Raw genomic sequence first — 13,573 nt, 5'->3', positions numbered from 1 at the left:
GCCAACACAAAACACATATTTGTGTGGATTGATTCGTATTTTATAGTGTCGGCACCATAAAAATATAGCTCTCAAACGCTACGGGTGATCAGTCCGTTTTCGTGAATGAGCAACTTTCATGAGATGGTCTGCGTAACCAGAGATTCTGGGTTTGATCCCTAGTGGAGTCACCAATTTTTTATGAGGAATTTGGTATCTAAGGATAAATACTAATTCACTAGGTAGGTAGCTATACCTAGAACAACAAATTTAAAGCACTTATCCTTTTTCTATAAATGATAAATAAGACAAAGGGAATCAAATGACCTACTTGTTCTTTCGCTTTCCTTTTGTTTCCTTTGTTTGACTCCCGTCACTCCTTCTTGAACTTGACTCACTCAAAAAGTACGAGCAAGCATAAACAAAAGACAAAGAGCCAATCAAAGCAAGAGATCTATCAAATACAAGTAAATGGAATCAGATACATTCACACATATAAACATCATATATCAAGATAAAGCATATGGAAAAAGGTGTCAATAGCTTTATTAAGTAGAAGGAATAATTACAACCATGAAGTCTAATCCATTGTTAATCTTCCAGCTTGGGTTCCAACCAACATCACATCAATAGCACAACACTCTGAAAGCATAACACTACTTACTTACAATCTCAATTCTCACTTCAACAGTATCTCCTTACAAATTCTGAAAGGGTAGCCCCTGATCACTTAGATGAGTGCTTAATTTATGGACCAAAGGAGGAAGTTTTGTCATTAATGAGGGTATTGAATGGCCTTCCAAACTTAGAGTTAGTTTCCATGGAGGAAGGGATGAGAGGATAGGAGGTTACTTAACTCATTCCTCATCCTTTTTCGAGCTCATAGGAGGTGATAAGTGTGGGAATCTTCTAGATGACTCCAGAGGATAAGAATATTCCCAGAACCCTATGTGAATTTCATTCAATCTCACGCAACGTAGGTCAAAGTGGGGCTAGGTGCTCTGCAGAGCACCCTGACATGGGCCTACCTGCACTAAAGAGCACTTACCCCTACCCAAGGCTGCGCTGGTCCCTCAAGGAGGCAATTCTGGACGGTTTCAGGTCAAAGAACTCTTAGGGAAGGAGGCATTCAAAGAGGTGACTTTTCCAGGGCATGTAGCAACTGAATTAGGGTTTGATGAGCCCTAATGGTATTGATCTGAATGATGGGAGTGATGTGCCCAAATGGATCTGTAACAACTGCCTCCAAAGAAGACTGAAAAATTTTCCAGGCATGTTCGTTTATTTAATGGTTATTGCTTTTTATGTTCTAACTATGGACATATGGCTAGAGATTGTGAAGTTTTTGATAGGTACAATCATTATCTGCGAAACCTAGAAGCAAGTTTGTAGGATCACGAGATAGGTTCCACGATGATTTTGTCAGAAGAGAATATGTGCTAGATGGGACAAATATTGAATGTTTCAAATGCCATAACTATGGCCATAACGCTCGTGGTTGCAGATATAAGATAGAATCTCCTATGGACAACATTGAATGCTTCAAGTGTCATAACTATGGGCACATGGCTCAAGATTGTAGGAATAAGAAGGTATGGAAAAGGAAACATGTATAGGAAGACAAAGTAGATAACAAGGTTTCAACAATTATGCTTTTAGGATTTGTAAAAGCAAAAGGTCATGAGGAATTAGAAATTGCTTCTGAAAATGACTCAATTCAAGATGGCCCATTAGGTGATTCACTATTTTGAACAATCTAGCTTGTTGATTCCTTAATGTTTGTGCAAGAGGAGTCTATGCTGCAGTATATGGCACAAGTCTGTGATTGACAGGAAGGTAGTTTGAACAAGATGGTAGTTTCATTAAAGGTTCAGGGGGAGAAAAAGAGTTGAAGGATCACAGGTTACCAGGAACAAGACAAGATTAGTTTGCAAAGGATATGCACAAGTGGAAGGAATTGATTTCGACAAAAAATTTGCACCATTTTCTAGAATGGAAGCCATCCAGATGTTTCTCGCCTATGCATGTTCAAGAAAAATAAAATTCTACCAAATGGATGTTAGGTCAACATTTCTGAATGGAGAATTAGAAGAAGTTGACATTGAACAACCTAACGGTTTTCTACTATCAAAAAAAGAAGACTATGTTTGCAGGTTAAAGAAGGCTCTGTATGGTCTCAAGCAGGCTCCCAGAGCATGGTATGCTCATCTTGATAGATATCTACGTCAACAAGGGTTTAAGAAAGGTATTGTTGATAGCAATCTTTACGTACAAATAGATAAAGATAATTTAACAATCGTTGAGGTATATAGCGATGATATAATCTTTGGTATCAATGATGATCGAATAAGTAAGAACTTTGCTACAAAGATGCAAATTGAGTTCGATATGTGTATACTTGGTGAGTTGACATACTTCTTAGGGCTTCAAATATCTCAGCAAGAGAAAGGAACATTTATATGTCAAGCCAAGTACATCAAGGAAATGCTCAAGAAATTCAAAATGGAAGATTGCAAACCCATCCTTACTCCGATGGTAACAAGTTGCAAATTGAGCATAGATGACTCATCTAATGATGTATACCAGAGGTTGTACATATATATCATTGGTAGTCTTCTATATGTAACAGCCTCTCGACCAGATGTTATGCAAGCAGTTGGACAAGTAGCAAGATTCCAAGCAGCACCAAAAGAATCACATATTATTGTCGTCAAAAGAATTCTTCGATATCTAAAGGGCACAATAAAATATGTCTTGTGGTATCCTAAGGGAAACAATCTCATTATTCAAGCCTTTACAGATGCATATTGGGTAGGAAGCATTGATGATCGTAAGAGTACTAGTGGAGCAACATTCTATCTAGGTGGTTGTCTCGTATCATGGTTGAGCAAAAGGCAAGCCTCAATCTTGTTATCTACAGTGGAAGCAGAATACATTGCAGTGACAACTTGTTGTAATCAATTCCTTTGGATGAAACAAAATTTGCAAGATCTTCAAGTACAATTAAGTGAACCTATTCCCATATTCTGTGATAACACTAGTGCCATCAACATCTCCAAGAATCCTATCATGTATTAAGAAAAAAACACGTTCTGATAAAATATCATTTTGTTAGAGAAAAAGTCACTGAAAATAATATCAAACTCGAATATGTTGGTACAAAAGAACAAATCACTGATATCATCACTAACCCTTTACCTCATGAAGCATTTGAATATCTTAGACAGAAGTTTGGGATTCTCCCAAGTTCTCATTAGATCTTCCTTATTCAGAAAATAAAGGGGCAGTGGAAGTTTGTACAGGTCCACATGATTGTTGTGTGTCAGGGGGAGTTACCCTTTGCCATTGATGTCAAAGGGGGAGAGAAGGCAGTAGGAAGAGGTGTGCTGATCATAGGGGGAGTACTTGTGTTGCCATCAATGCCAAAGGGGGAGATTATTGATCTAAAGATGATCTGAGGTTGTCATTGATGTCAACCCAAGCAACACCAGGGGATACCGTGATATTGCAAGGGAATTTTGACATGAAAAATTACTCTATTTTGAGCCAAGGATCTTCTAGATAGATTCTACTCGTTGAGATGTTTTCGTTGATGTATGGCACACCAAGTAATTCTTCACAGTTTGAGAGATATTCATGTTTGAAGTTAGTAACCACAGTTAGTGGGCTAACACCCTATGGGGTTGTGGCATGGCACTCATAATTGGTTTTGGTCATTGAAATAGTCAATAAATGATAATTTTTTAAGCTCCTAAAACCCCTCCAACATTCTCTATAGAAGCCCCTCTCAACTCTATAAAAAGAAATCTCATATATCCTCCAAATGTAGCGATCGTGGTATTTTAGCTATAACTTCATTTCTATGAAGTATTATATTCTGAAATGAAAACCCATTTGATTTGAAATCCTGATGAATGTCGTCACCAAATTTCAGATCTTGGTTCGCTATATTTTTAGAGATATGATTTGTGGAAGTTAGGGTTTTCTCAGGCTCCCGAATTTCATCTCAAATAAGTGACCTTGGGAAAATAGTCATAACTCTCTCTCTGAGAAGAGGATTTGAATTCTATAAAAAGTGGCAGATATTGCATGGAATTTAGTTTTATATGTATCAATTTTAGAGTCGAAGGAGGAAACAATGACATGAGGCAAGCCGTACAAGGTCGCTCTACTTAACTAGTCCATAATTAGGTCATTGTGAGAGATTGGGCATAACTTTGCCTTGAAGAGTCCAAATCAGGTCAGACATATGACATTGGAGAGAAGAATCAGAGGGCTTCTACAGGACCGAATATCACATGTTGGGGATCTGAAATCGTAGAGATACATCAGATTAAATATCATGCTCCTAGAAGGCAAGAAAAACTAGATCAGGTGTTGTCAAGGGGTGCAAAGGACTAGAGTTTCTAGGGCAGAAAAGAGCAAGGTGCAAAAAAATGATGCAACAGAGGTAAGATACAAGTAATTTTCTTCTGTATATGCATGATCATATCTTAATTGCATTAGTTTATTTGTATTATAATTTGTTGTTTTTGTTTAGCACTGACATATGTTCTGCGGGATGAGGTAAGTTTTGCTATTATCATGTCATGGGTATTTCTTTGAAGACCTTTTGTAGGTATTATATATTCATCAAGATAAGACTCAATGCATAATCTAATGTTCTGAAGAGTGAGAAAGGGTAGCATGACAAGAGCAGCAATCAAGGTGTAGAACAACAACAAGAAGTTCACCACATGAAGTCTTCAAGTGGGAAGCACTACATACAATCATTGTACAGAGTCATTGTAAAAGCATCATTGTAAAAGCTATACAAGTGTCTATCTACCAAGAGTTGAAGAGGTAATGTTGGGAGGTCTAGGATCATCATTAGGTGGTTGTGTCATAGTTGGGGTTATGGTCTAGTGTGTCTTCTTCTTCTACATCATTCTATATCATTGTAAAGTGGACCATTTTCCTTGGTACGGGAGTCCATTCTTCTTTTATTCTTCTATAAGGTGGTAGGCTGGTGCATGAAGTCACCAATAGGTTCAAGCCAGTGAAAAATTCAGGGTGGTAGGGTGGTGCTAGGGTGAGTTGTAGCTCACTGGGTGTTGGGGAATATGTTCAGTTGACTACTGAAGAATCTAGGGCGTTGGAGCGTCCATCCAGTGGGTGCCGGAGAAGAATGATTTTCTAGATTCTAGGAAGTTGGAGCTTTCTTTTCAATTAGACTTGAAGATTAAAGAATTATTAGAAAAGCATTCAATGGTTTTTAAATCGGAGGGTGTTTTCCACCTAAAATTTTTTGTGCCTCCTATGTTCTTTTATTCATTGTTGTTACTGCATAAACATTAATGATAATTGAAGATTAACTAATGATATGAAAAGATTTAAAAGTGCTAATTGCTAAGGAATACTGATTCACCCCAACTCTCAGTATTTTACAACAAATCCTTGGTTGTCCCTATCTCTTCAAATATGATAAGATCTTAAGAATAACTTCATTGACCTTGACTTGCTTTTATTGAGCTCTGGAAATTCTTTCTCGAGACTGAATTATCTTGTCATTATCTACCTTGCAACTTCTGAATTCTGCCTTCAGAATCTCAATGTATCCACTAAATCAGGAGAGTACTCATATCCTTGTTGCTCAATTGATCTATAAGGAGAGTCACGTGAACTGTAATCCATGATTTTTCTCATCATCTATGATCTTCTTCTTCTTGTAGATGTACGATGTTAGATAAACCAAATAGAAACCTAATCAAGTCATACCCTACTGAAGCTAAGGGGATGTTATCTCATTTACAAAAATCAATCTAGATTACATGATATACATGTATATACACATTGTGACACCAACACATCAAAATATTGACATCATGCATGATAACTCAAATTGTAACACCGACTTTATACATGAAAACCATAACCACTTCAATGCATGCATATGATTGACATGCATGCATAACAATCACACCTCGCCCATAACCGCCCCTCCCCACATTTACGTACTTTTACAAGTCCTTCAGGTAAATGTGAAGCTGAGTGCCACTATGACATGAACCTACCTCCTAGTTCCAGTTAAGGAAGTTAAGCCTACAAAATGAAATCTTAATGACCTCCTACAGGGAGTACAGATCACTCAAGAGTTTAACAACCACCCCAAGTGATCAATCCCTGAGATGGAACCATTTTTCATTGCCCTAACACCCCAAACACACACACAACAAGGCAAGAGTGGGGTTATGAGACCCCAACTGCATGCGAAAGCCTGCTTCCATATAGTTATGACTGAAATCCTCTAGTTCAATGCCAACGATCCTGAGATCTGAACCACTTTTCTGGGAAAGCCTCCAAACCATTTCCAAGAACTTCCTATAACTTTCCAAAATCACAATTTACATGATGAAAATAACAAACATTCAAACTTGAAGTAATAACTTGACCTAGACTTCCTAGAGCATGATATACATTTCGTCAAAGATATGGTAAACATGTGAGTTATAGGTCATGAATGCATATCTAATCTTAAATCTCTAAAATTCATCTGAAAATAATGAAGAAGGTCTAATTCCCTCTCAAGTACTTTCAACAACACTTGTTAGCTCATTCATTCGTCAACCATTCAAATACTTATTAAATCATGAACAAGATCCATAACTAGAGCACTTCATAGAACCATGATTATATACAACATATAACCATAATATTAACCATAATAAAATAACCATCTAATAAACATAATAAAAATTACAAGTGCTCATATATTATGTTAGGAAAATATATCTTATTAACTTATGAAATATCCAACCAAGTTAGGGACTTGCACGTACCACCTGACCATATATTGGTATGAAAAAATATTTCTTTTATCCAATCACCCCCATGCCATATTCCAAGCATGAGTGTGGGATCTCATGGGATAAATCGAGAAATAATCAATCAAGGACTCCAGAGATTAAACCACCTCCACCCTCCAACTACCGTGTTCTCACCTAAAATGGTCCGAAGATCACAAAACCACACCAAGATTAGATGCCTTAGAATTTATTCACCATACCTTGAGGAATTCACCTATCTCCACCCACCTATCGAGATATTCCTAGAGAAAACCATCTCCACCCACAACCCAAGGGAATTTTCTTGAGACCACCTCAATCGATTTCTAAACCTTCTGGAAATCTAAAGCTCAACCGATAATAAATCCCATCACACCATGGCTATCGAGGAAATGACAAGGCAATGCTAAAATCATAGTAAAACTAGGAAAATCCCATGCCAATGACAACAAATGAACCAAATAAACAAATTCACGAACCACGAATTCACACCTCAGCTAGGAAATGACACATGTAACTTGTTACCTGCAAAATCTTCCCATTGAAGCTATTAGTCCAACCTTCTTCTTGATTTGATTTGATTTGGTTTTCCTTTTCCATACTTTGATTTCTGTTTGTTTCCCTTTTCTTTCCTTTTCTTTCTTTCTCTCTCTCTCCTCTTGGACTTCTCTCTCTCTCAAAACTGATCTTAGCTAAAACTGAGAAAAGTTGTGAACTAGTTCTGTGATGCCTTTTTATTATTGATGTCTCCTCTTTCTTCATTTCCTTCATTTTCCTTCTAATCTCCTTAGCATGAAAATATGTGTCTCTTCACCTCCCTTTTTTGTTATTTTCCTTGGTTTCTCATAAATAAATGCCAATTATTGCCTCTTTTGCTAGCCCAATACCTTTGTTAATTTCCATAGCCATAAATAAACCAAAAGTGAATCCCACTATAGTGTTTTTCCCAACATTCAGTTTGGAATACGTATCCTATGTCCTTGGTCTTATTTTTCCTTTATTATCCTTTATTACATGAAATGTTAACCCGAGGCTATTATAGTGTGCAAACACACACACACACACACAATATGAAAATTTGTCATAACATAGTTACTTGTTCAATGTAGAAATTGTAATCACACCTCATGGTGAATAGGCATAATCAAGAATAATGTGTGCTCAAGTGACTAAGAGAATCTAGGCTAATTGTAATAGCAAAAAATGGAAACTCAAAGAAAACAATAGTCTTCGTATTCAAACAATATAATCACTAGAAATCAAAATGACAAAGTATGGAGCATTATAATTCCAAAATTTTTAGTTCATAATCATGGTTTAGCAACTAGCATGTGGAAGAGTAACACATTGATTATGTTAGAAGCTAAAGTTTCCTATGGATTGCAAGATGATAAATACTACACATATTAATGTGTTGGGTGATTTAGTAATCTTGAGCGATGAAAATTAATGGAACAACTAAAATAGCCTCATTATCTAGGTTAGAAAGACACATTCAACAATTAATGTAGAATCACAGCCCGTCCATGTCCCTTAATGGAGCAAGGGTGGGAAGTAAAAGTATTTGATGGGTCAACCTCAAAATCAATAGTATATGTTGAAATAATGAGAAATAATACAATCACTATTACATATGTTGTTTATGTTTTAATGGGGAGTTTTAATGATATGAATAAATCAATTGTACCATTTGAAATTACAAAGTAATTATCAAAATTATGTTATTTTTTTTTCTCTTTGTGCGTTGATGTTTGTAGGATCTCTAACTATGAGTAATCATTACTAGAATTGTGATTCCATATCAATGGTTTGCAATAAACACATCTATGAAACCATCAGGGACATGTGATGGTCCATCATGAAACATCAACGTAGTTCTCATATAATGGGTGAATTTTCACATAGTGGCTTAATTATGCCCATTAGGGAGACTAAAATACTTTTTGAGGCTTATTATTCCCATTAAGGTGCTCAATATGCACATCAAGGGCTCAATGTGGCACTTGGGATGACAACTTCCACTTGTGCAAGGGTGTTGCAAATGCAACGTGCTATAAGTGGTGTCAAAAGTATGAAGGAAGGTATTTCCTTTAGTCATTCTTACATATTAGGTGTAAAGATTGTGTATATGTGGGAGAGACAGAGAGATGCAATATCTAGATGAGATATGCATTTACTAAATTTGCTACATACATACATATACATATATCTATCTATCTATCTATCTATCTATATGTGTGTGTGTGTGTGTCTATATATATATATATATATATATATATATATATATCTATATATATATATATATATATATATATATATATATATTGCAACATGCTATAAGTGGTGTCAAAAGTATGAAAGAAGCTTATTTCCTTATACATGCTAACATATTAGGTGTAAATATTGTGTGAGAGAGAGAGAGAGAGAGAGAGAGAGAGAGAGAGAGAGAGGGAGAGAGAGAGAGAGAGAGATATGCAATATCTAGAAGAGATATGAAGTTGCTAGATTTGTAACTACACAAACACACACATACACATATATATAATCCATATGTTGGATTGTGAATGATCATGGTATGTTATTTTTCATAGTCGATGTACTTGGGAAACTTAGTAAATTTCATATATATTGCTTGCATGTACAAGCACGCAAAAGTCGAGGTTGAATGTTTGGATGTAAGAACAACTTCTTTGTGAATTTATAAAGTTGATTTTTAGTTTGTATACTGACAAGAAATATGAAAAGATATAGGTTTGTAAAAAATATGTATGTCTTCTTATGCATTTGTTTGTGCAATTGGAAAGTTAAAACCCTCTGTTGTGAAAAAAGACCAAAAATTGTGTTGTGGGACAAAGAAGGGAAATTATTTAAATTTTCCTTCCTAAAATGCATGCCAACATAAGGGAAATACACTCCCCATGGTGAATTTTGTATGATAATATGATGGATATATATGCTACTAATTAATGCATTCCTTAAGATGAGATATTTATTCCTTCAGAAGAAAATGCACACTCAGAATGGAAGTTATATATTTTCTACATGATAACAATCCATGTTCTAAAATGCACTCCCTAGAGTGAATAATGCAATCCTTTTGTTATATTTGCATGATAACTTATTAAAATCATAATGATAGTTAAAATTCATATTCTTACTTGAATTATGAATATTATGTACATTGTCCTTATGAAATTTCATGGAAATAGGGAATTTAGAAAAATTCACGCCCTCAAGGGAAAATGGTGTTGAATGCATGGAATGGTTTTTATACATGCTAAGGATGAATATGCACACCTTACTAAGGATAAATACAAACACACACTATAAAATGAACACCCTTGATATAATGCCCAAATCTATAATGACATAAACCCCGATTGATTCTTCCTTAGCCATATGAATATTTTTCATGGAAAGAAGATTGAAAAGGAATGGTAGTGCATTATGAGATAATGATGCTAGTATTGCATGGATTATAACAAATTCAAAGACAAGTATGACAATTTTTTTGAAATATATTTAGGTTTATGATCTAGTTACACTACTTATAAATTGTAACTGAATTTAGGGTTATACAACATCCTTCATAATTTTCATTAAGGATTGCCAAATAAAACAAAACATAATATTTCATAAGCTCAACATATTAGGTCAACTGCATAGGATTTTATAGGTAACTATACACACTAACAAATTAACAAATGGAATTGAATACCGAGGAGAAGTATAAACATGTATGAGTGTGTATAGTGTTGTAATTATTTCATTCCTTCCTTTTAATAGAAAATTCTTTAAAATTTTTTATTAGAGGAGGAATATAGAATAAACACTGAACATTGACTAATACAGTTTCTTATTTCTACTAAACATCATTTCATTATTTTATCATAATTAAACATTTTTTAATTACTTAAAATTATTCCAAACATTAATTGAATAATTATTTCTTATACATAATAATTAAATAATCTTTTTTAAAATTTTATTTCTTTTCTCATTAATTAAATCATTTTTATTATTTAATTAATTTATCTTATTTTAGTCTTCCATAATTAAATAATTAATTTTATTATTTAATTAGTTAACTAAGTATTCTATATTTGAATAAATAAAATCTTTATTTTTATTTAGCCTTATCCTCCCATGTGTAGAATTACATGATTTCTAATTTCTAGTCCACTTCCACCTCTTAACTGCAACTCACTCAGAGTTCTTTGATCATGAAATCAACTAACTATATCATATAATTGGTAACTTTCCCTAAATCAAATATTATCATCAAATGTTATCCATTCATCTTCAATCTATTGCATGTAATCTCAGTTGTTGATCAACCACTAACAAGCTTATAAATATAGCCTTCATCTCACTATCTAGGGATGAGCATTTTCCGTATCAGAGCTATCACCCTATGACTTTGTAGCCATGTAGTTTTAAGTTATTTTCAAGCACATAAAACATATTTCATTAAAATTGGAAAAAATATATTACAAGAACATTACTAGAATTGAGTTTTATGGGTACTTTAGCCCAAGGGTGTTATAGACATTTTTGCGCACTGCAACCCCAATCATAAATTTCCATAAACTAAGGGCTCCTAGTCCCTAAAGGTATTTTTCCAACCCCTAAAAGAACAAGGTCAACTGATTACAGCATCTCCCAGAAGTTCTCCATGAAAAACTACTCAGAACTGGTCAAAACTGGACCATTTCACCTACTCCATGGTCAAAGTGCGTTGCATCCCACCTGAACACACTCAGTAGGTGCGATGCATGTTGAAAAACCCTTCTATGGGGTGCGATGGGCGAGAATGGACAAATGGCAGGGTCAATCCGCAAGGTGGAGGAGCATGGAATCTTCCAGAAACTTCTCCTGTGACACTTGCCTCTCTGCATTTGACCAGGGATGAGTAAGAGATCATCAAACTCCAAGTGGAATCAAGAACTATCAGAGAGAGGACATTAATTAAATCTCAAAAGCTGACTCATTCCCCTTGCAAACATCTATATATGGATCCCTCATCCCAGAGATACAGAGGCTGGAATTTTGTATCTTGTAAGGAAGTGTTGTTGGTTTCTTGGTGCAATATCATAGTGTTGGGTGATCTAAGCTTTTCATGAGGTGAAGAAGGGCTTTCTTGCTGAGAGGATGATGTTGGGCCAGAACAATTGGTTGTAATCCTCTTTTCTCTTTCTTGATTATCAATAAAGCTATTCAAGTTTTCCTCCACATTCTTGTATGATTGATGATTTATGCATTTGTGTGGTCAATATATATCTGGTCCTATATTGTTTATGATAATAGATCTATGTTCTTGGATAGTATTATGATGCTTTGATTCTCTAGGTGCTCTGTGAAGCTGGGTAGACAAGGAAGCGAGTAGCAAAGATCTATCAGAAGGGAGAGGAATCGAGCAAGGAACCAAGCACAGGATAGAGGTTGGTCTCCTTATTCCCCTCTTATCTATTTCTCATAAAGGAAAACGAAAGTAGTTTTTAGTTTGTTTGTTTCTAAGGCAGCTACTAGCCTTAGTGGGACTAGCAGCTCTGCATAGGCACTAGTTTTCCCGATAACAAAATGGCAACTCCACTGGAGATCGAATAGATTGTTTGTTTGTCTACATTTGTTTACTTTATAAACTTACAAACGGAGCTTGAAGTCAAGCCAGCTAGCCTTAGAACTGCATTTGTTATGCAAGTGTAAAGTAGATCAATGCTGCTTCAGTCTATCTCTGGGTTTTGTTTATGAATTAAATGATTGATTTAAAAGCTCTCTAATTGCCCTCGTGGTGGCTCTAGTAACCTCTTTAGATCTACCCCTGTGATTGATTTTCTGATTACCACTTACTCGGCCTAAATCCCTGAACTAAGCTGCAAACTGTGACCCAGAACCCAGCTAAAGTCTCATCCCTGGTCCATCACACTGTGTCTTCTCTGAAACCTGAATGCATCGCACTTCCCGAGTGTAGTAGGTGCGTTGCATTTCAATTTCCCTGTGCTACAGGTGCGCTGATCAGACCTCCTCTGCTCTTAGATTTTGGCTTCTGTGTTCATACTTTTCAGCTCCATTCAGGAGTTTTGCTGCCTGTAGTCAGTACACCTCTATTTGAAACCCATTTTCTTGTTGTTGTTCTACCTCCATTGTGCAAAGAACTATAAATGTTTTTATGTATTTTTGAGTCATTTTTAGTTCTCTTTTACAAAGAAGTAGCGTAATTGTACTGTCGTTTCTTGATTTGAAAGTGTTGCAAGTGTCGTTTTCAGTCATAGAAGAGAATCTAATTGTTCTTGATAGTTGATTACACTATTACTCTTGTATTTGATTTCAATTAGTAGTTTTTCAAGTGTCAAAAGCAAGTTTTCAATTCCAAATAACAAATTGTCGTCATTGTCCTCATTTTGTTTTGAAAAGAAGCTTGTTAGTAATTGTCGCTTTCAAAAATAATTCAGATTTGCGCTTAGCTTTCTTTTTACCATTCACACATTAAGAAGGCTGAAAACAAATACATGCATGTGAATTTTCATTTAGACTGTTTGTTGGTTTGATTTAGGACAGTGCATATAGTGTGTGCTCTCTGCTCTTTGTTGAAAGAAAATCATCTCTCTTTCCTTAGTAGCTAGGATTTTCATTGCAAAAAGAAGATTAAACGACTATGTATCATCTTAGATTGCATTTTAGGAATTGTACATCTACATCACACGGTGAACCTGAAAGGCAAATTTCTTAAGCAAGATCAACTATAAAATAAATTTAATGAATCTAAAAAT

The sequence above is a fragment of the Pinus tabuliformis genome, chromosome 6 (assembly GCF_031772625.1).
Source record: "Pinus tabuliformis cultivar Carrire ecotype Pingquan chromosome 6, CPIR1, whole genome shotgun sequence".
Classification (NCBI taxonomy): domain Eukaryota; kingdom Viridiplantae; phylum Streptophyta; class Pinopsida; order Pinales; family Pinaceae; genus Pinus; species Pinus tabuliformis.
This window is presented reverse-complemented; position numbering follows the sequence as displayed.